The sequence below is a fragment of the Mustela putorius genome, unplaced genomic scaffold (genome assembly GCF_011764305.1).
Source record: "Mustela putorius furo isolate JIRA1106 unplaced genomic scaffold, ASM1176430v1.1 tig00000578_pilon_pilon_pilon, whole genome shotgun sequence".
Taxonomy (NCBI): Eukaryota; Metazoa; Chordata; class Mammalia; order Carnivora; family Mustelidae; genus Mustela; species Mustela putorius.
In genome coordinates, this window is record NW_025421422.1 from 3825736 (window position 1) to 3846897 (window position 21162).

The 21162-nt window shown below is 44.9% G+C and overlaps 1 protein-coding gene across 6 annotated transcripts in view; it reads right to left on the reverse strand.

The window, feature by feature from the left end:
• Positions 1-12693, reverse strand: part of AP1B1 (adaptor related protein complex 1 subunit beta 1) — a 54616-nt gene extending 41923 nt beyond the window's left edge. For 4 of the 6 annotated variants that reach the window (XM_004766486.3, XM_004766485.3, XM_004766484.3 and 1 more), the window contains exon 1: positions 12537-12693. The gene's annotated coding sequence lies outside the window, so the exon portion shown is untranslated. Of the gene's footprint in view, positions 1-10285; positions 10345-12473 lie in introns of all 6 variants that reach the window. The other 2 variants (XM_013063496.2, XM_013063495.2) reach the window with 2 other exon arrangements.
• Positions 12694-21162: the final 8469 nt, after the last annotated feature.

The window sequence follows — 21162 nt, forward strand, 5'->3', positions numbered from 1 at the left end:
AGAAAAATGGAAAACTATATAATCCAGAGGAAACAAAGCCTTTCTGAGTATGACATTAAATCCAGAAGTCTTTAAAAATCTGTGAGTCTGATTACATAAAAATTAAGTTTTCCTGTATGGCCAAATCATAATAAAAAACGAAAGACAAGGGTGCCTGAGTGGCTCAGTTGGTTGGGTGACTGCCTTTGGCTCAGGTCATGATCCTGGAGTCCTGGGATTGGGTCCTGCATGGGCTCCCTGCTCAGCGGGGAGTCTGCTTCTCCCTCTCTTCTCATGCTCTCTCTCATTCTCTCTCTCTCTCAAATAAATAAAATCTTTTAAAAAAAGACATGATAGACACACACATAAATTTCCATCACATCTCACACAATAGCCTATTTTCCTTAATACATAAAAAGTACCTATGGGACTCCTGGATGGCTCAGTGGGTTAAGTGGCTGCCTTCAGCTCAGGTCATGATCCCAGGGTCCTGGGATCGAGTCCTGCATCCAGCGAGCCTGCTTCTCCCTCTTCCTCTTCCCCTCCCCCTATTCGTGCTCTCTTTCTCATAAATGGATAAATAAAAATTTTTTAAAAATACATAGAAAGTACTAAAAATAGGAGAATGGCAAAGGATGTGGTGTGTTACAGAAAATGAAGACGAATGGTTTAAGCTTTAAGAGATATAAGAGGAATAATAAGAGAAATTGATACTACAATGAAATACCATCCATTAGCCCAAAAGTCTGATGACATTTCATGTTGGTGCTGATGTGGGAAAAGAGATACCCTGATGTCATGCTAATGAAAGTCTACAACTTCTACACCAATGTGGCAACAGCCACCAGAATTGCAAAGGTGCTGACCCTTTGACCCAATAACTTGGCTTCTAAGAATTTATTTATTTATTTATTTTAAAGATTTTATCTATTTATTTGAAAGAGAGAAAGCTATGAGCAGAGGGAGGGGCAGAAAGAATCTGAAGCAGATTCCATACTGACTGTGGATGAAGACTCAGGTTCCCAGAGAAGATAAAATAACCAGAGCTTGTAACAGATCAAGATAAGAGGACTCCTTGATGAGAGCAGAGAGTGCCGATGGGGCAGAACAGGGACACAAGCCTCCGTGCGTGGTTAACTTTCAACAAAATTGAAAGTAAGGCTGATCCAACTCCAAGACAGCTGCCAGGAAATCTAGCTTTGCTACCAACAGCTGTGTGATGCAGGGTAAATCCCTCTATCTCTGGGCTTTACTTTTTTCTAATTGTCAAACAAGAGAATTCAACCAGGTCAATGGCTTTTCAAGCCTCTTCTTGCTTTCAAACTGTTTAAAACAAAACCAGAATTACTTGGCTGACATAAGAGTGGAGGACTTAGGGCCTAGCTCACTCCACTACGCCCAAGTCCCCCTCTTCACCAGGGGCCCTTCAGACCACCCACAGTTCCACAGGACAACAGTTCCAGTCTATTAAATGACAGATAAACTCCCTCCCACATCTCACCTTCTATGATGAGAAATCCATTTCCCCACCAATGAGTGTTCTTCCAGGGTATCAAACAAGAGGAAATGGAGCATGATCATTCTCTGAGAATGAAAAAAGACATTTCCAAGAGAAAAGACAAAACAAATTCAGAATGCAGCCTGGACTACCAAACCTTATTAGGTCTTCAGTAGGAAGGAAAACAGTAACAAGCCAAACAATTCCCCAAATGGCCTGCCAAAGACCAAGGAAAGAACGTTTCTAGTCTCAGGGCAGTGATTCATGCCAGAGCAACCCAGGCTCTGCACTTGGTTGAGAGGCAAGAAGTTGGTGGCGCTAGCACAATGTGCTGCATACCGCTGGCACTCAGTGAGTTTCCAAGAGAGACAATCGGTATTGTGAGATCAGCCAGAGAAGCAGTTTTAGGGAAGGGAAAGGGGAAGAAGACATTTGGCAAGGTCTGATCCAGCTGTCAATACTCATCTCTGAATTCAAGGACATCTGGGCAGGGAAAAATGAGCCCTGAAAGTCTGTTGGTAGCTTCCAACTTCAGTGCTGTTTAAAACCATCACTGCTGGGTACCTGGGTGGCTCAGTTGGTTAACCATCTGCCTTTGGCTCAGGTCATGATCTCAGGGTCTTGGGATGGAACCCTGCATTGGGCTCTCTGCTCAGCGGGGAGTTTGCTTTTCCTTCTCTTTCTGCCCCTCCCCCTGCTGGTGCCTACATGCACACAATGCTCTCTCTCAAATAAATTAAATCTTTTTTTTTTGTTTTTTTTAAGATTTTTTATTTTATTTATTTGACATAGAGCGAGAAGCGAGAGCAAGCACAGGCAGACAGAGTGGCAGGCAGAGGCAGAGGGAGAAGCAGGCTCCCTGCCAAGCAAGGAGCCCGATGTGGGACTCAATCCCAGGACGCTGGGATCATGACCTGAGCCGAAGGCAGCCGCTTAACCAACTGAGCCACCCAGGCGTCCCTCAAATAAATTAAATCTTAAAAAAAAAAAAAAAATTATAAAACTATCACTGTTAAACTCTTGCCTGATGAAGAAACCTGTTCAGAAACCTGCTCCAGGCACATGTTAGCTCAAGAACAGTTAAGGATAAGTTAGTAAGAGGGTGCTTGGGCTGCTCAGTTGGTTAAGTATCTGTCTTTGGCTCAGGTCATGATCCCAGGGTCCTGGGATACAGTCCCACACTGGGCTTGCTTCTCCCTCTGCCTCTCTGTGTCTCATAAATAAATAAATAAAATCTTTAAAAAAAAAAAAAAAGTGAAACTTTAATCACCTCATGTTTGGCGGTTTCAGTTCTATTTCAAAGGCATAGGTTGATTCATTCACAAATATTCCCCTACTCTGTGCCATGCTCTGGATTGTGTCCCTACCCCATGAAGCTTAGAGTTTATAATAGAGACAATGATTCTATTCACCACCCAGCCATTGCTCACCACTGCTCACCTGTCTGACAGTCTTCTTTCAAAAAGGAAAAGGTCCTCACAGGTAAGCCCTAAAGTTCACTTTATAGAAGTGAGGCCAGCTTGAAGACAAAAAGGTGACTCAGTAGTAGAGAAACCAGACTTCAGACTTTCTCTCTGAGACAACCTGGCCACCAAACTCAAACAGGCTCTTTTAAATTGGTTTAATAACTATGAGAAAATAAGCTGTGCTCTTCTTTGGGCTTGGCATGAAATTCAGAACAAAGGTGGCAGTGGCAGCAGTAATGGCAGGCAGATATGCTCTATGAGCCAGACACTATGTAAAGAACTTCACATTTAATCCAAACAATAATCTGTGGAAAAGGTATTGATAATACCACAAGTTTACAGATGAGGAAAAGTAAAGTCCAGAGAGACCAAGGCATTTCTCTGGAGTCAAATAGCTAGAAAATGTAGCACTGACACTCTCTCTCTACTCTTGCCCCATACTGAGATCCCACAGGTTCCACTCAGTCCAGCAACGCAACTTCTCCTCTGAATGAAGCCCTGGCAGAATCACACACACTCCAAGCGAAAGGATAAATGAAATGTGTTGCCCCATATCCCTGCAGGGCCCCTCAAACATTGAATTACAGGTTATTTTAGGACCAGTCCATCCAGTTTGGTCAAGAGGAATGTCAAGTTTGGTAACATGCCTAGTGAAAGCCTGTTTGGATGAGCTTGCTGAGTTATGGGCCTCCTGGGATTTGGATGAAAAGTACTTAGCCAAAATCAATCTCCTGAGACCCACTAACATTTAAAGCCTCAAAATGAAAAAGAAGTAAAAGCAGGCACATGCCACATGCAAATGTTCTTCTATTAGCACTGAATCTTTAGAAACTAATTCTAGAATCAGTTCTCAACTATCTACAGAAAGTAATGCTTGGAAAGATCTGCTGTCAAGAGAAAGAAAAGTTCCTCTGGACTGGAAAAAGCAAAGTAATAGGGGTTTCTTCTGAATAATATTTAAATTAATCAGGAAGAGAATGAGGCCAAAGACTAGAATGAGGCCCCCTGAGATCTCCGTTTTCCCATCTATACAATGGAAACACTTTCTGAAGCTCTGTCAAGTGTTGGAGTCATCCATTCATCATGTGTAACAGTGTGAGGAACCGTCAACTCTGGGACCGGGACTGTGCCCCCCACAGCAGCATGCCCACAGGAGACAAAGGATAGTCTTCCCGCTGGGCTTGTACAGACACAGAGACCAAGTAAAGGACTGCAGGTGAACAATAGAGCAATCATGCCTTCCACGTAAGTACCACCACTGCTCAGAAGAGGGTTCTGAGACTTGGGGGAACGTCTAGGGAAGATGAAGAAGTGCTTTCTGGATGGGAAAAGATGGGTCACATGTGGAAAGGAAGGACTGAGGGTAACCTGGAGAAGACCCACAAGATGCCAGCATAAAAGGAGCAGATAGAGACTAAATCACCAGCAACACTGACTGGGGTGCAGGCTCTGTGCTAAATGGTTTACAGCCCCCCTCATTTAATTCTCAAGATAATCCATTTATAAATAAGAAATTAAAGATGCTGAGAGAAGGGTGAGTTACCCAAAGACAAAACAAGCAGGCATGTTCAGGAGTTTGTGAGAACCCCTACCTGGCTAAAGGCAAGGACTTGGAAGGGAAAGGAGCAGATGAAGTTAGGCAAGGAATGATGGGATTCAGCAATGGTCTTGGATGCCTGAGCATGTTAGGTCCTGCTGACAGAAGATGCAGTGATCCTCCTGTCAAATACAAATCTCACTCTGACGAGCATTTGATACTGTTCATCACCCCCTCTTCCTTGAAACACTTTCTTCCCCTGGATTCCAGGATGCCACACACTCTGCTTTCCCCTCTACTCCCCTCCTGTTCCATCTGTCTCCTTTGTTGGTTCTTCTTCCTCTCACTTTCCTTTATGACTCGGGGGCCCCAGGGTTGGGCCTGCTACCTCCCCCTCCCCATGCTATCTCGCCTCTTTGGTGAGTTCATCCAGTGTCAAGGCTTTAAATACCATCTACATACTGACAACTCACAAGTTTACACCCCCAAGGCCCAACCTCTCCAGTGAACGCTCAGCTCATATACCCAAACTGCCTAATCAATATCTGAACTTGAACTTGAATACACCTAACAGGCAGCTCAAACTTAACATAATAAAAACTGACCTTCTGCTTCCCCCCATCCTGCAACTGGCTCATCTGCAGTTTTCATTAGCTAGTTCATTATCAATAACTTTAACAGAGTTTCAGGCCAAAAACTCAGTTATCCTTGACAATACACACACTCATATTCCACATCTAATCTATCAGCAGATCCTATGGGATTTACCTTCCAAATGAATCCAGAATTCATTTTTTGTAATTAATTTTTTTAAAAGATTTTATTTATTTATCAGAGAGAGAGGGGGAGAGAGCGAGCACAGGCAGACAGAATGGCAGGCAGAGGCAGAGGGAGAAGCAGGCTCCCAAGGAGCCCGATGTGGGACTTGATCCCAGAACGCTGGGATCATGACCTGAGCCGAAGGCAGCTGCTTAACCAACTGAGCCACCCAGGCGTCCCTTTTTAAATTTATTTTTAATTTATTTTCAGCATAAAAGTATTCATTATTTTTGTACCATACCCAGTGCTCCATGCAATCCGTGCCCTCTATAATACCCACCACCTGGTACCCCAACCTCCCACCCTCTGCCCCTTCAAAACCCTGAATCCAGAGTTCATAAAGCGGCTATTCACCAGCGCCATCACTGCTACCAGGCCCCATGCCACTATCACTTTTTTTTTTTTTTATAATTTGACAGAGAGAGAGAGAGAGAGAACACAAGCAGGGGGAGTGGGAGGGAGAAATCAAGCTTCCTGCTGAGCAGGGAGCCTGATGTGGGGCTCTATCCCCAGCAGGACCTGAGCTGAAGGCAGACACTTCACAACTGAGCCACCCAGGTGCCCCCCACTATCACATCTTATTGCAATTGCTACCAAAGCTGCTTCCACACTGCTCTCGACAACCCAGTTCAGCAACAGGCAGAATGATCCCATTACAGTCTAAGTTAGACAGTGGTACTCTGGTCCAAAATCCTCCAATGGTTCCCTGTCTTACCTCAGAATAAGAGCCAAAATCTCTACCATGGCCTCATGGACTACAGGCGCATCTGAGACACATACCCCTTTTGTCTTTCACACACATACCCACCACCTATTACTTCTTCAAACTCTCCTCTCACTGTTTTCTCTATCATTCCCTCAGTTCCAGCCATATGGAGCCTCTCTGCTGATCCTTGAACATGAAAGGCATGTTTCCACTTCAGGGCCTTTGCACATGCTGTTCACATGGCCAGGGAGGCTCTTCCTCCAGACAGCGCCATGGCTCAGTCCGTCACTTCTTTCAAATTTCACTAAAATGTCACCTTTTCTGACCACTTCATTTAAAATTCTACACATTTCCAACCAATCCCCCCAATTCCCTACCTTTCACTTCTCCTTTTGTATTCCTTCAAGGTACTTGTCACTGACATACTATAAAATATATTTATATTGTTTATTTTTTTCTCCCTTTGTAATGTGCTCCATGAGGACAAAGGTTTTATCCATTTTATTTAGTACTACATCCCTAGCTCCTAGACTTACCTGACAAATACCGGTGCTCAATAAATGTCTGAACGATTAGTGCTCAACTCTCTTCCTGGGGAAATTTCAAGTTTTGTAAACCAACCTCAGCTGGAGACCAGCTTCCCCATGTTCCAGTCACAGGTTTTGCTAGCATCAGACACACATCTGCTCTGGTTGTCAAGCTATTTTGATAAAACTGAAGTTGAAAATATCAGACCCCCCAGCCCATTTTAGAGCCAATAAATAAATGAAAGATAAGTAAATAAAGAAAAAAGAGAACGGCAAAGGGCAGAAGGTCAGATGGTAACATCTCTGATAGGAGAAAGGTCCAGGCCACCTCTTTCAGTGAGGCCAGATCACCATCTCCTGCTCCCACAGGCATCAGCTCAGAGACTAGGGCTGCTGGAAGGTTGGGATGCAAATGCTGGGGGCAAGGGGCTCTGACACAGCTATGATGGGAACACAGGCAGGCCCTTCCCTCTGCCTATAATCCTCTAGACCTACAGGTCTTCTGTGTTCCTTTGTCAAGGCTCTTCACTGCTTTTGCACTTCACCCCAACTCGTGTTTTCTTTCTTTTTTCTTTTTTTTAAGATTTTATTTGTTTATTTGACAGACAGAGATCACAAGTAGACAGAGAGGCAGGCAGAGAGAGAGAGAGGAAAGCAGGCTTCCCACTGAGCAGAGAGCCCGATGCGGGACTCGATCCCAGGACCCTGGGATCATGACCTGAGCCAAAGGCAGCGGCTTAACCCACTGAGCCACCCAGGCGGCCCCCAACTCGTGCTTTCTTCTGCACTTTCTCTTTCAAATAAAATCTTAAAAAACAACAACCCACAATGATACCATCCCTGTACTGAGTATATATTTTCCTGTCCTCACCCACACCCCCATTCCTATTCATGTTTGCTGAGCACCTCCCATGTGCCATAAACAGGTCTACATGCTAGGGATGCAGCTGTGAACAAGCCAGGCAAAGGGTCTTCCCTTCAAGGAGCATACATCCCAATGGCAGACAGGGACCACAGGCAAGATAAGTAAGTATAATATATACTATCTGAGATGGTGATCAATGCTATGGTGAAAGAGAAAACAGGGAAGGAGGCTAGGGAATGTGGAGGAGGGGAGAAAAGGAGGTTAAAATTTAACCAGGTGGCCACCTTGAGAAGGTGACAGGAGGCACTGTCTCAATGTTCAGCCATTCAGTTTCATTCAGAAAATGAAGGCTATAGAAGCAGACTCACCACAAAATGAAATTTTGTCATTCCACTCTCAATATGCTTAAGACCCTAAAAACAATTAGGTGTGGCGAAAACTATATGTCACCCAAGTCTATTCCTTTACAGTGCTCTGCTTTTTTTTTTTTTTTAAGATTTTATTTATTTATTTGACAGAGAGAGATCACAAGTAGGCAGAGAGGCAGGCAGAGAGAGAGGAAGGGAAGCAGGCTCCCCGGTGAGCAGAGAGCCCGATGCGGGACTCGATCCCAGGACCCTGAGATCATGACCTGAGCTGAAGGCAGAGGCTTAACGAACTGAGCCACCCAGGCGCCCTATAGTGCTCTGCTTTAACAAATGTTTTCAGTGCTGAAAATGAACAATGAAGGACTGGTTTTAAAGCTTTGAGACCTGACTTCCAAACCTATCATCTTCCAGCTCAAGCCCATAAAGATGGTAACCCTGGGAAAAAAGTCACTAAGGCGGGCGTTCTGGCTGCTGATGGACTCTGGGCATTCTGGACTCAACCAGCTTCTTACCTTAATGAGGTAAGAGGTCTCCCAACTTTGGGGAGACCCTCTTATTGGAGGTTAGAGGTCGAGCCCAAGGCTAAAGACCCAAAAAACATGAGGCTTGAAAGTCTAAAACCAGAGCAAAGCCACTCCTCAGCAATATTAAATAACGAGACAATCCAAGAACGAGGCGCTGGGAATGGGAAGGAGGCCACAGCATGTATGACAGGGGCTCTCCAAGGGTCTACACAACTTAACAGGCACAAGCCCATAAAATGAGAATTGCAATGTCACATACCTAAGGGATTTGTGAGGCTAAATCAGGTCAATACCGGGGCACCTACGTGGCTCAGTCAGTCAAGCGTCTGCCTTTGGCTCAGGTCATGATCCTGGAATCTCGGGATCAAGCCCCAAGTCAGGTTCCCTGCTCAACGAGGAGTCTGCTTCTCCCTCTGAGCCTCCCCCATCTTGTGCTCTCTCTCTCGCAAATAAATAAAATTTAAAAATAAATAAATAAAACAGGTCAGTACATACAAAGCCTTCAGCAGTGCCCAGCCCACCAAGTGGCCTCTTGCTATAGGCTGGCCACTATGACTACTTAACAGGGACAGTGGTTACCACCAGCACCTCCTTGCTGTTCCCCAACCCCAAGTCTCTGGAGGCCCTGAAGCACTGTGGTGGTGCCTGTTGAAATGTAAGTCAGATCTCAGAACTGCTCAAAACTCTAGTAGCTCCCACCTCCCATCTCACTCAGAGTAAAAGCCAGGGTTCTCACCTTGACCTGGAAGCCCCCTCCATTCTCCTCTGACCTCATAACCCAATGCCCCGCTCATTGCTCACTCAGCTTCCCTGCTGTTTCTCAAACAAGCCAGGGACGCTCCTACTCTTCACTGTCTTAGGCCTGGAAGGCTCTTTCCCCCGACAATGTCACTCCGATGGCTGGCTGGGCGGTAACAATGAAAACAGGAGAGTAGTTAATCCTATCACTGGTCAGACTTCTCCCTATCCTGCCAGACTGATATGAGGGATGGACAGGAGACCATTTGGAAAGTGCTTTGAATCTCCTAAGAATCAAATAATCCTAACAAGTCAATGCAATATTCATCCATTCACTGAACATTTACTGGGCACCTATGTGCCAGACATTTCACTAAGTGCTAGAGACACAGTTAAGACAAGTCCTCCCCAAGGATTAAGAGCCGTTTACTTAGAAGACAGCCAAGTGAACAATGACAAACCCTCTGAGCAGTGCCACAGGACACTGAAGAGGTTCACGCCTACAAGGTGAGAGAGATAATCAGATGGGAAGCTCCAAGCAGTGGTCCAGCAAAGAGTCATGTGTGACAGGAAATAGTGTTCAGGCAGAGGACAGCACAAAGCAAAGACACAGAGGTAGAAAGAGTTGGGGACTGCAGAAGTGGCAAGCAGCTGAGTTTGACTGGAGCTTGGGAAAAAATGGAAGTGGGGAGTAGGAGAGATAAGGCAGGAGAGCCAGGCAGGAGTCACCCCAAAAGGCCTTGAAGGCCATGATAAGGAATGTCCATTTTAGCCTGAGGGAAATAAGGAGTCACTGATGGATATTCAAGCAGGATTATTTTTTTAAAGGATTCCCCAAGTGCTCACGTGATATTTTCTCTCTGGTGTTTTTTGTTCCTTCTCTGTGTGAAGAGGAAAAAACAAAACACTAAAACCATTTCTGGGCTGTGATCATGTATTAGTAACCTATCTCAGACAGAAGAAACCTGTTCAGAAAAAGAAACATCTACATGTAACAGATGCCCTCTAGAGCTTTCATTATTTTTTTTAAAAGATTTTATTTATTTATTTGACAGAGAGAGATCACAAGTAGGCAGAGAGGCAGGCAGAGAGAGAGAGAGAGGAGGAAGCAGACTCCCTGCCGAGCAGAGAGCCCAATACGGGACTCGATCCCAGGACCCTGAGATCATGACCTGAGCCGAAGGCAGCGGCTTAACCCACTGAGCCACCCAGGCGCCCCTCAAGCTTTCATTATTATCGCAAAATGCAGAACCCATACCTAAGTCATGTTTGCTCACTGTCAGCATGTCAGGCTCTGGTGCCGGGCGTGGAGGTTTTCTGGGAAGTGAGCAGTCAAGACGCACAACAATTTCAGATGATGACCAGAAATACATGAAAGTCCAAGCCCAAAGCCAGTAGGACCAACAGATTAAACTTGTTCTGAAACACTTTTGGGAAGTGAAACGAGAAGAGTGGGAGCAGTGCTGTGTATGTAAATTCTCTGTTTGCAGAAGGAAGTAATGCCCCACAAACCAGGGTGGACAGCCTTCCTCAGAGGCTCCCGGAGGCATCAACTGCCTAGGGTCAAGGCACCCAACCATAGTAACAGCCTCTGCACAAATTTCCTTATCTAATCCCCCCACACACCAGTGTTGGGGGGGATGGGGAGGAGGTGGGAGTCAGTATTATTTTAGAGCTGAGGTAAAGGAGACCAAGCCTAAGTAAGTTGTCCAGGTAGGTGCTGAGCAGGGGTCAGAAACCAGGGCTGACTGGTGGGGAGTCCGGCAGTGCTTTTTCCACTACACCTCTTGAGCCCTTCAGGCCACTCAGGATGGAAGCCTCTGCTCAACCTGTCCTCAACAGATAACCTCTCCACAACCTCTGAGGGATCAGATTCTTTGAGAACTACTGAGGCTACTCTTTATGACAGTTTCTAAGCGGCTGGAGGAGGCTGGTGGGCTCAACTTAGGATAGGGAGCCAGATGCTCTGAGTTTTGCTCATGTTCCCACCATCTGTCTGACAAGTCACTTCATCTCAAATCCTCCCTTGGAAGAATGGGGATAAGGTGACAGTATTACGTTTCTGTGAATTCAATGGAACTAGGAGAACAGATCACAGACTTTAAAAAAAGGTACTATGGTAATATTTATGTCACAGCTTTCTTCAGAACATGTGAAAACCTTCATGGGTTCATTAAGGCTTGTAACACCCAGGACTGGATAGGAAGGCAGCACATCTTCCCCCTGCTGCTACCAGGGAAACTGAGGAAGAATTGGAGCAAGTGAATGTCTGCAAAGGAATAAGGCTCAGACTCACAGAGTCTAGTCCTCCAGCCATCAAACGACTTCACCATCTTCCAAGCGAGATGTGCACTCCCCATCCAAGAAGCCAAGGGACCTATACTTTTCTGAGACAGAGACCCTTCCCTTGAGAAGGTTCTTCAAGAACCTAGGGCCAAAAGATCCCCTAGGGGTCATGTGCTTCCTCTCTTTATTCCAAAAGGAATGCAGTTCAACCACTCTTAAGAGAGGGTCTGAATATTCTTAAATTAGCTTCATGAATAGCCTGTTTTGTGTCTCACAGTTCTCAATAGTCAGGAAAAACTTCCACTTTTGCCCTGAAAGGTAATTACTTCTAACAATAGCCTGCAGGATTGTTTCACCCTAACCATGTGAATTAAATGGCCCTTATGAGGAGCAGACGCAAAGTAATAAGGCTACATCTTTATATAGCTTTGAATAAATACAACAGCAGCTAAAGAAATCTAACAGCCCCTACACCCAACCTTGCTCCAGCCTCTTCTGTCTCTGCACTTTTCAGGCCCCTGAAAGCCTAGGTAAGAAACCTGGCTTTGCCTATTATCACAGGACTGACCTTACCTAATGCGTGATTCAACCTCTCTGTGCCTTGGTTTCCTTGTAGATAAAATAGGGTTGTTGTGAAGTTTACATATGGCACTGTACCTGCGGTGTTTGGCAGTGTCTAGCACACAGTAGGAGCTCAATAACTAGTAGCTAGCATTTCGTCAGTATTTTTAGCATGATCACAGGTGTCCCCAGATAACCTGTCCATGAAACGCCGGACGGACAGACCAAGCCCAAGCCTACCGCGGGGCAGGCGCAAATGGCCGGTTTTTAATTTTTTTTTTTCCTTTTTGAACCTTGGCAAAGAGATAAGGCCCCGAATGACTGGGAGGCCTCAGCATGTGAAGGGGGAAACCAGGACGGGGAGAGGAGTTTCCCTCCTGGCGTGGGGCGGACTCCGCAGGGCCTAAGTCTAGGAGTCTCTTTGGAGGACGCCCCAAGAGGGACTGCGGGCTGGGGTGGCTGGGATTCAGGCCGGCGGCCAAGTGGGCACGAATGAATGAACCCGCAGTCCTTCTCTCACGTCGTGGCTTGGGAAACCACTCACGCCCCTCTAGCGCCCCGTCCTCTCTGTGACCTCTGACCCCACAAAGCCCCCTCACCTCAGATCACCGCCTCCCGGCCCCACTCCTTCTCCTGCCTCGCCGGACTCCCCGCTTCCTCACCCACAGGTCCGGACGGCTCCCGGCGCCACGGCGCGGCTCGACTCCTCAGCAAAATGTCCGCGGCCTCGTCCTCCCGCTCCCCCGGTGCGTCTGTGCCGCCGGCCGCTAGGAGCCCCGCGGCTGTCACCTGCCGGGCGGAAGTGAGCTGCCCACGCCCGGGCACTTCCGGTGGACGCACGGCCTGGGGGCGGGGTCAAGGGTGCAAGGCCGGGGGGGGTGCCCGCGGGGCGGGGCCATGAAGGGGCGGAGCAAAACGGAATTAACCCCTCCCCAGCCGCGGCGTATCCCGCCGCTGCGTCTTGCCGAGCGCTAAAAAATTAGCTAAGTAATTTTAGTAACTTAAGATGATGACTTTAAAGGCCATCTCTTCCTTCTGTGTTACATACGGAAAAACTGAGACTCTGAGAAAGGCAAGGTTTTGCTCAAGATCACTTACCTTATGAATGTTAGAGTCAAAACCAGAACTGTAAAAAAAAAAAAAAAAAACAGAACTGTAAATCCAGTCTAGCACTTGCTGCCCTTTGGAAATTCTGACTGGAAGGGTTAAACCCAAGTGCCTGCAAGGAACTTTGATCCAAGAGGAACTTCATAATATCCCATTTTCCTTTTGCTGGGTCTGCCAGGACGTCTTTGATTTCTATAATCCCCTCACTCCCGACTCTGGTACTATTAACTTTCTCCTTATAGATAATTTCTGATCATTCCCCCTTAAAACAGTATTTCGTCACTGCTCTTTAAGAAATGTCTTACTGGGAATGAGTTTAACTATGTCAAGCTCATATTCTAACTCTTAGGGCATTTTCTTCTTGCTCTGATAGTGATTTCATTATATTTGAGCACATTTGTAATCAGGTATGAATGCCCCCTCTGTCAAAGGTGTTTCAGCAAAGATAATAATTAAAGGTTTATAAACTAAACTTCAGGTTGAGAAAAGAACACCTATTTTTTTTTTTTTAAGTTGCTTATTAATAGGGGCTCCTGGCTGGTTCAGCAGTAGAGCATGCAATTCTTTGTCTTGGGGTAGTGAATTCAAGCCCCACCTTTGGGTATAGAGATTACTTAAAAATAAAATCCTTAAGGGATGCCTGGTTGGCTAAGTCGGTTGAGCCGCTGCCTTTGGCTGGGGTCATAATCCCAGGGTCCTGGCATCGAGTTTTGCATCCAGCTCCTTCTTCAGTAGGGAGCCTGCTTCTCTCTCTGCCTTTGTCTGCCACTCTGCTTGTGCACTCTCTCTGACCAAAAAAAAAAAAAAAAAAAAAATCTTAAAAAATAAAAATCCTTTAAAAAAAAGTTGCTTATTACAACATTATGAGGCCATTAATGTCAGGCTGAAATGCTAGTCAGTTAAAATGATTTAGAAGTCTAAACATTTCCCCGTTTCTTCCATGTAAAAGGTGACTTTACTGCTTCCTCAATTCTTTACAGGAAAAGTAAAGAACATCTTGTTTTTGCATGTGGGGAGGAAGTATCTCAATTATGAACTATAAATATATATGAACTATAAATATATATAGCTGGAAAGTGTTATTTCTAATGTTTTAAACCACTTGGGTTATATAAAGACATATTTGTGTTGTTTTTGAGTACTTGTACAGGGTTTTTTTATAATTATAAATTTAGTGAGTGCTTCATTTATGTAAGGCACTACTCTTACAAGTGACTTGGGCTTCACAATCTTTCTTACATTATTTACCTAAGTATTAGAAACCATTGTTTTTATTTTTTATTATTATTTTTTAAAAGATTTTATTTATTTATTTATTTGACAGACAGAGATCACAAAAAGGCAGAGTCAGGCAGAGAGAAAAGGAAGCAGGCTCCCCGCTGAGCAGAGAGCCCCAGGCAGGGCTCAATCCCTGGACCCTGAGACCAGGACCCGGCTGAAGGCAGAGGCTTTAACCCACTGAGCCACGCAGGTGCCCCAGAAACCATTGCTTTTAGATACGTCACTATCACCAGGTTATAAGCCAAATACAAATATGAAAAAGAATTAGTTTCATCCTCTAGATTATATAGTAAATATTAAATTTGAAATATGTGTTAATTCAACTCCAGGGGAAGGATGAAGTTAAACATTAACCTAATGAAAATTTTTTGCTAGTGAAAATATGAAAACCTGATGATGGGGTTCCTGGGTGGCTGTCTGTTAAGCATCTGCCTTTGGCTCAGGTAATGATCTGGGATTGAGCCCTGCATTAGGCTCTCTGCTCTGTGGGCAGTCTGCTTCTCCCTCTAGCTTTGCTCCTCCACTCCCCCAACCCCCGCTTGTGCTCTCTCAATCTCAAATAAATACATAAAATCTTTTTTTAAAAAAAGAAAATATGGGGGTGCCTGGGTGGCTCAGTGGGTTAAAGCCTCTGCCTTTGGCTCAGGTCATGATCCCAGGGTCCTGGGATCAACCCCACATTGGGCTCTCTGCTCAGCGGGGAGCCTGTTTCCTCCTCTCTCTGCCTGCCTCTTTGCCTACTTGTGATCTCACACTCTGTTTCAAATAAATAAATAAGATAGTAAAGAAATAATTTTTTAAAAAGATTTAATTATTTATTTGCCAGAGAGAGAGGGAGAGCCCAAGCAGAGAGAGAAGCAGGCTCCCTGTGGAGCAAGGAGCCCTATGCAGGGCTTACTCCCAGGACCTGGGATGATGACCTGAGCAGAGGGCAGACACTTAACTGGCTGAGCCATCCAGGTGTCCCTCGATGGTATGTTTGGCCTTTGTTTTGCTAATCTTTGTGGCATGTAGCCTGATTAACAAGGTGATAGTAAAAGATACATTTTTTAAGATTTTATTTTTAAGTTTTTTTTTCTCCCCAAAGCTCTATTTATTTGAGAGAGAGAGAGAGCACAAGCAGTAGGAAGAGGGAGAGGGAGAGGGAGAAGAAGACTCCCTGCTGAGCAGGGAGCCCACTGTGGGGCTCAATCCCAGTATCCCAGGATCACGACAAGAGCCAAAGGCAGGCGCTCAACTGACTGAGCCACCCAGGCTCCCCCAAGACTTTATTTTTGAGTAATCACTACACCCAAGGTAGGACTCAAACTTACAACCCTGAGATCAAGAGTCTCATGCTCCACCAACTGAGCCAGCCAGGTACACCAAAGATACGATTTTTTTTTTTTAAAGACTTTATTTATTTACTTGACAAACAGAGATCACAAGTAGGCAGAGAGGCAGGCAGAGAGAGAGAGGGGGAAGCAGGCTCCCCAATGAGCAGAATGCCCGATGCAGGGCTGGATCTCAGGACCCTGAGATCATGACCTGAGCCAAAGGCAGAGGTTCAACCCACTGAGCCACCCAGGTGCCCCAGATACGATTTTTTTAATATGGTAAGATAAACGCCTTTGAGTCTCTGCTTTGCTAACCCAACCTGTTAAGTTACCTGAAGGTTTTGTCAAGACGAGAGAGAAGTATATGGCATATGTGTCTAGTTTGCTTCTGTATGGTTTGATTGGCATGTTTGTAAATTGAGTCATTACTTAAGAATTGAGAATTATCACTTCCGGGATGCCTGGGTGGCTCAGGAAGGCATCTGCCTTCTGCCCAGGTCCTGATCTCAGGTCCTGGGATCTGAGTCTCAGACTGGGCTCTAGTCCTACACTGGGCTCCCTGCTCAGCAGGAAACTTGCTTTTCCCTCTCCCACTCCCCCTGCTTGTGTTCTCCTCTCACTGGATCTCTCTCTGTCAAATAAATAAGTGAAATATTTTTTTTAAAGTAAAATAATAAAAAAGAATGATCACTTCCAGTAGATAGTAAAGTACAATTGAATATGATAATTTCTAATAGTCTCTTAGATGTACCTAATTTACCAAAGGAAAAAAATATATTTACCTGATGCTCTTCTAGGGAATTATGATACTTAAAGTGTGAAGGGGCTTAGTTTCTTAGTCTGTTTCAAAACATCAACATTTTTATTTGGAATGATTATTGCGAAGAGAAGTATGTCTTTTTTATCCAAGAACTTGAAACGTACCTGGAATTTATCAGTGCACGGGCCCATTTTAGAATGTCATTTCTTAAAATAATCCACTAATGTTTTGAACATTTTCATCATTTGGTTTCTCTTTCTGCTAAAGAACAATTACATCCTAATTTGGCATAGGATCCCTCTGAGCTGAAACCTGCATGGGGCCAATAGCAATTAAACAGTTCTTTAATGCTCCTTCCCCACCCCACCCCACCCCTTGGGGAGAGGGGAGAACAGCACCCAGAAAGACACCAAACTCTTATAACATATCTCATTAGAAATTCACAGTTCTGGGGTGCCTGGGTGGCTCAGTGGGTTAAAGCCTCTGCCTTCGGCTCAGGTCATAATCCCAGGGTCCTGGGATCCAGCCCCACATTGGGCTCTCTGCTCAGCAGGGAGCCTGCTTCCCTTCCTCTCTCTGCCTGCCTGTCTACTTATAATCTCTATCTGTCAAATAAATAAATAAAATCTTTAAAAAAGAAGAAATTCACAGTTCTTCCCTGTGCCTAGATATCTTCTGCTGTTTAATCATTTTTTTAAAAAGAGTATTTATTTATTTATTTATTTATTTGAGAGAAGCAGAAGGGAGAGGGAGAGGGAGAAGCAGACTCCTCGCTGAGCAGGGAGTCTGATGTGGGGTTTGATCCCAGGACCCTGAGATCATGACCTGAGCTGATGGCAGACATTTAAGTGTCTGAGCCACCCAGGCACCCCATGTTTAATCATTTTAAAAGGTGGCTGGACATGCAGGTTTTTTCATACATAACCTCTCTGGTAGGAAAGATAATCTTTGGTAGCACCTTTTGCTTATGGTAGTTCTAGATGGTTTTGTTACTTATGGGAAACTAGTGGCAGCTCTCTTAGGCTCAGCTGAGAAACAGAATAGGAGCTATTTTTTTTTTTTTTTTGAAGGCCAAATAGATCACAGAAGTTTCTAGGAAATCGAGAAGGCAGTGCATATTTGCCATCGTCAAAATACTTACTTGCATTTATGGAATGTGTGTTCTGTTTTTTTTAATGTGTATTTTCATTCTTTTTTTTTTTTTTTTTCATCTTGGCAGTGGAGAGTTTCATTCTCAAAGAATAAAAAATGTTTGGGTTAAGGCCTCTGCCTTCGACTCAGGTCGTTATCCCGGTGTCCTAGGATAGAGCCCCACATCTGGCTCTCTGCTCGACAGGGAGCCTGCTTCCTCCTCTCTCTCTCTCTGCCTGCCTCTCCATCTACTTGTGATCGCTGTCTGTCAAATAAAGTAAAAAACAAAAAAACAAAAAACATTATAAAAAAAATGCTTGGGTTAAGGGTTCCTAGCTGGCTCAGTCAGAAGAGCATGTGATTCTTAATCTCTGGGTCATGAGTTCAAGTATAGATTACTCAAATAAATAAAACAACGGGGGCACCTGGGTGGCTCAGTTGGTTAAGCAACTGCCTTCGGCTCAGGTCATGATCCTGGATTCCTGGGATAGAGTCCAACATCGGGCTCCCAGCTCCATGGGGAGTCTGCTTCTCCCTCTGACCTCCCCTCTCATGCTCTCTCACTCTGTCTCTCTCTCTCTCAAATAAATAAAATCTTTTTAAAAATTATAAAAACAACAACAACAACAAAAATGTTTGGGGGACACTTGGGTGGCTCAGTCAGTTAAGCATCTGTCTTCAGCTCAGGTCATGATCTCAGGTCCTGGGATTGCCTTTGTTCGGCTCTCTGGTCAGCAGGGAGTCTGTTTCTCTCTCTCCCTCTGACCCTCCTCCCCCACTGTGCTCTCTCTTAAATAAATAAATAAATAAACTTAAAAAAAAAAGTTTGTGTTATATGCAGTAAATAGGCTGCTCATTCACTGATGACCTGCTTTTAACTTGTCCGTTGGCTAGAAGCAACAAAGCTATAGGTATAGATACTTGTCTGATTTTTTTGGAAACTAGTATTTTTCTTACTTTAGGAACTATTAGTAGACCTGCGGTTGTACTTAATAACCTTGTATTTACCTCATACTTCCATTGCAAATAAAGTTTGAGTTCCATGCCCCTTTCCCCTCTTATTTTGGTCCATGACAAAATCAGTATATACATATTTTTAATGTACTGGGAAATGCAAAGATTGGTAATGAGACCACTTACTAAATGACAGGAGTGGATAATAATTAAGAATTTGTGTTTTCTCAAATATAAACTCAAAATGGATGAAAGACCTAAATGTGAGACATGAATCCATCAAAATCCTAGAGGAGAACACAGGCAGCAACCTCTTTGACCTGGGCCATAGCAACTTCTTGGTAGACATGTCTTCACACTTGATCTTAGCCAAAAGGCCGAGAAGCGATCTTCAAAGGCAAGGAAAACAATAACAAAAATAAACAATTGGGACTTCATCAAGATAAAAAGCTTTTGCGGAGCAAAGGAAACAGTCAACAACACCAAGAGACAACCAACAGAATGGGAGAAGATATTTGCAAACGACATATTGGATATAGGGCTAATATCCAAGAGCGATAAAGAACTTAAACTCAACACCCAAAAAGCAAACAATCCAGTCAAGAAATGGGCAGAGGACATGAACAGACATTTCTGCAAACAAGACATCTGGATGGCTAAAAAACACATGAAAAAATGCTCCACATCACTCAGCATGGGGAAAATACAAATCAAAACCACAATGAGATACCACCTCACACCAGTCAGAATGGCTAAAATTAACAAGTCAGGAAACAACAAATTTTGGCGAGGATATGGAGAAAGGGGAACCCTCCTCCTATACTGTTGGTGGGAATGCAAGCTGGTGCAGCCACTCTGGAAAACAGTATGAAGTTTCCTCAAAAAGTTAAAAATAAGGGCGTCTGGGTGGCTCATTGGGTTAAAGCCTCTGCCTTTGGCTCGGGTCATGATCCCAGCATCCTGGGATCGAGCCCTAGGTCTGGCTCTCTGCTAGGCGGGGAGCCTGCTTCCCTTCTCTCTCTGTCTGCCTCTCTGCCTCTTGTGATCTCTGTCAAATAAATAAATAAAATCTTTAAAAAAATGTTAAAAATAGAGCTATCCTATGAACCAGCAATTTCACTACTAGATATTTACCAAAAGGATAAAAACAGAATAATTTTATATGTACCCACACGCTATACACAGCTGTCTGGAGAAATATCTTTTCCTAATGATAAATGTTGGCAAATGCTATCAGCCTCACTGGGGATGTAACATGGAAAGAAAAGAATATCCATGGGGCACCTGCGTGGCTCAGTGGGTTAAGCCTCTGCCTTTGACTCAGGTTGTGATCTCAGGGTCCTGGGATCAAGCCCCGAGTCAGGCTCTCTGCTCAGCAAGAAGCCTGCTTCCCTCTCTCTCTGCCTGCCTCTCTGCCTGCTTGTGATCTCTGTCAAATAAATAAATAAAATCTTTAAAAAGAAAAGAAAAGAATATCCAACAAAACAAACCAACAAACCTTTAGGTCACCAGGGTCACCTGGGTGGCTCAGTCATTAAGTGTCTGTCCTCAGCTCAGGTCATGATCCCAGTGTTCTGGGATCAACCCTACATTGGTCTCCCTGCTCAGCGGGAAGCCTGCTTCTCCCTCTCCGACTCGCCCTCCTTGTGTTTCCTCTCTCACTGTCTGTCTCTCTCTCTGTCAAATAAATAAATAAAATTAAAAAAAAAAGAACTTTAAGATTTTTAAGAAGACAAGGGTGCATGGGTGGCTCAGTTAGGCGTCTGACTCTTGATTTCAGCCCCGGTCATGATATCAGGATTGTGAGATTTGGCCCCAAGTTGGGCTCTGCCATAGGGATGGAGCTTGCTTGGGATTCTCTTTCCCTCTCTCTCTGTCCATCCCCTGCTCACTCACCCTCTCTCTCTCTCTCCAAAAATAAATAAATATTAAAAAGAAAAAGATTTCGGGATGGCTGGTTGGCTCGGTTGAGCGGGTGCCTTCAGCTCAGGTCATGATCCCAGCGTCCTGGGATCGAGTCCAGCATCAGGCTCCTTGCTTAGCAGAGAGCCTGCTTCTCCCCTGCCTCTGCCTGCCACTCTGTCTGCCTGTGCTCTCTCTCTCTCTATCTCTGACAAATAATTAAATAAAATCTTAAAAAAAGAGATGAAGAAAAGAAAAAGATTTCCATGAAGACAGAAGTGACAGTGTTCGTTTGTTCAGGAAGGACATCCTAGGGAAGGTGGCACTGGTGCTAGACTTTGCCCAGGGAGAACAGAGAGCCTCACAGGCTGAGATGGAAGGACAAAGCAACCCAGGGACAACAGAGCCAAGCCAGGAAGGCAAGAGAGCCCGACATCTGGGTCCTTCAGAAAGCATTTCACGAGTCCCTCCTCCAAACCAGGCCCTGGGTTGGGTGTTGGATAGTCACATGGGAGAAGCAAAGACCCTGCCTTTGCTGAACCTACAGTCTCTCTGGGGAGGGGGACAGAACAGCAGACCTCATATGATTGGTGCTGTGCTACGGGATGCCCGAGAGGCTGTGGGAGTCTAGGAGCTGAAGCTCCCTGGAGTTGGAGGGACCAGGGGAGGCCCAGACAAGTAGAGGGCATGTAATCTGGAAGTACAGAAAACAATGAATGTTTATGGAGCACTGTGGTGTGCCCAGTGGTATGTAGAGAGTCTCATTTGCCCCTTACATCAGCCCCCACTTTATCTGGGGGAGGGGGCATGTAACTCCAAGAGCTTAAGTCAAATAGA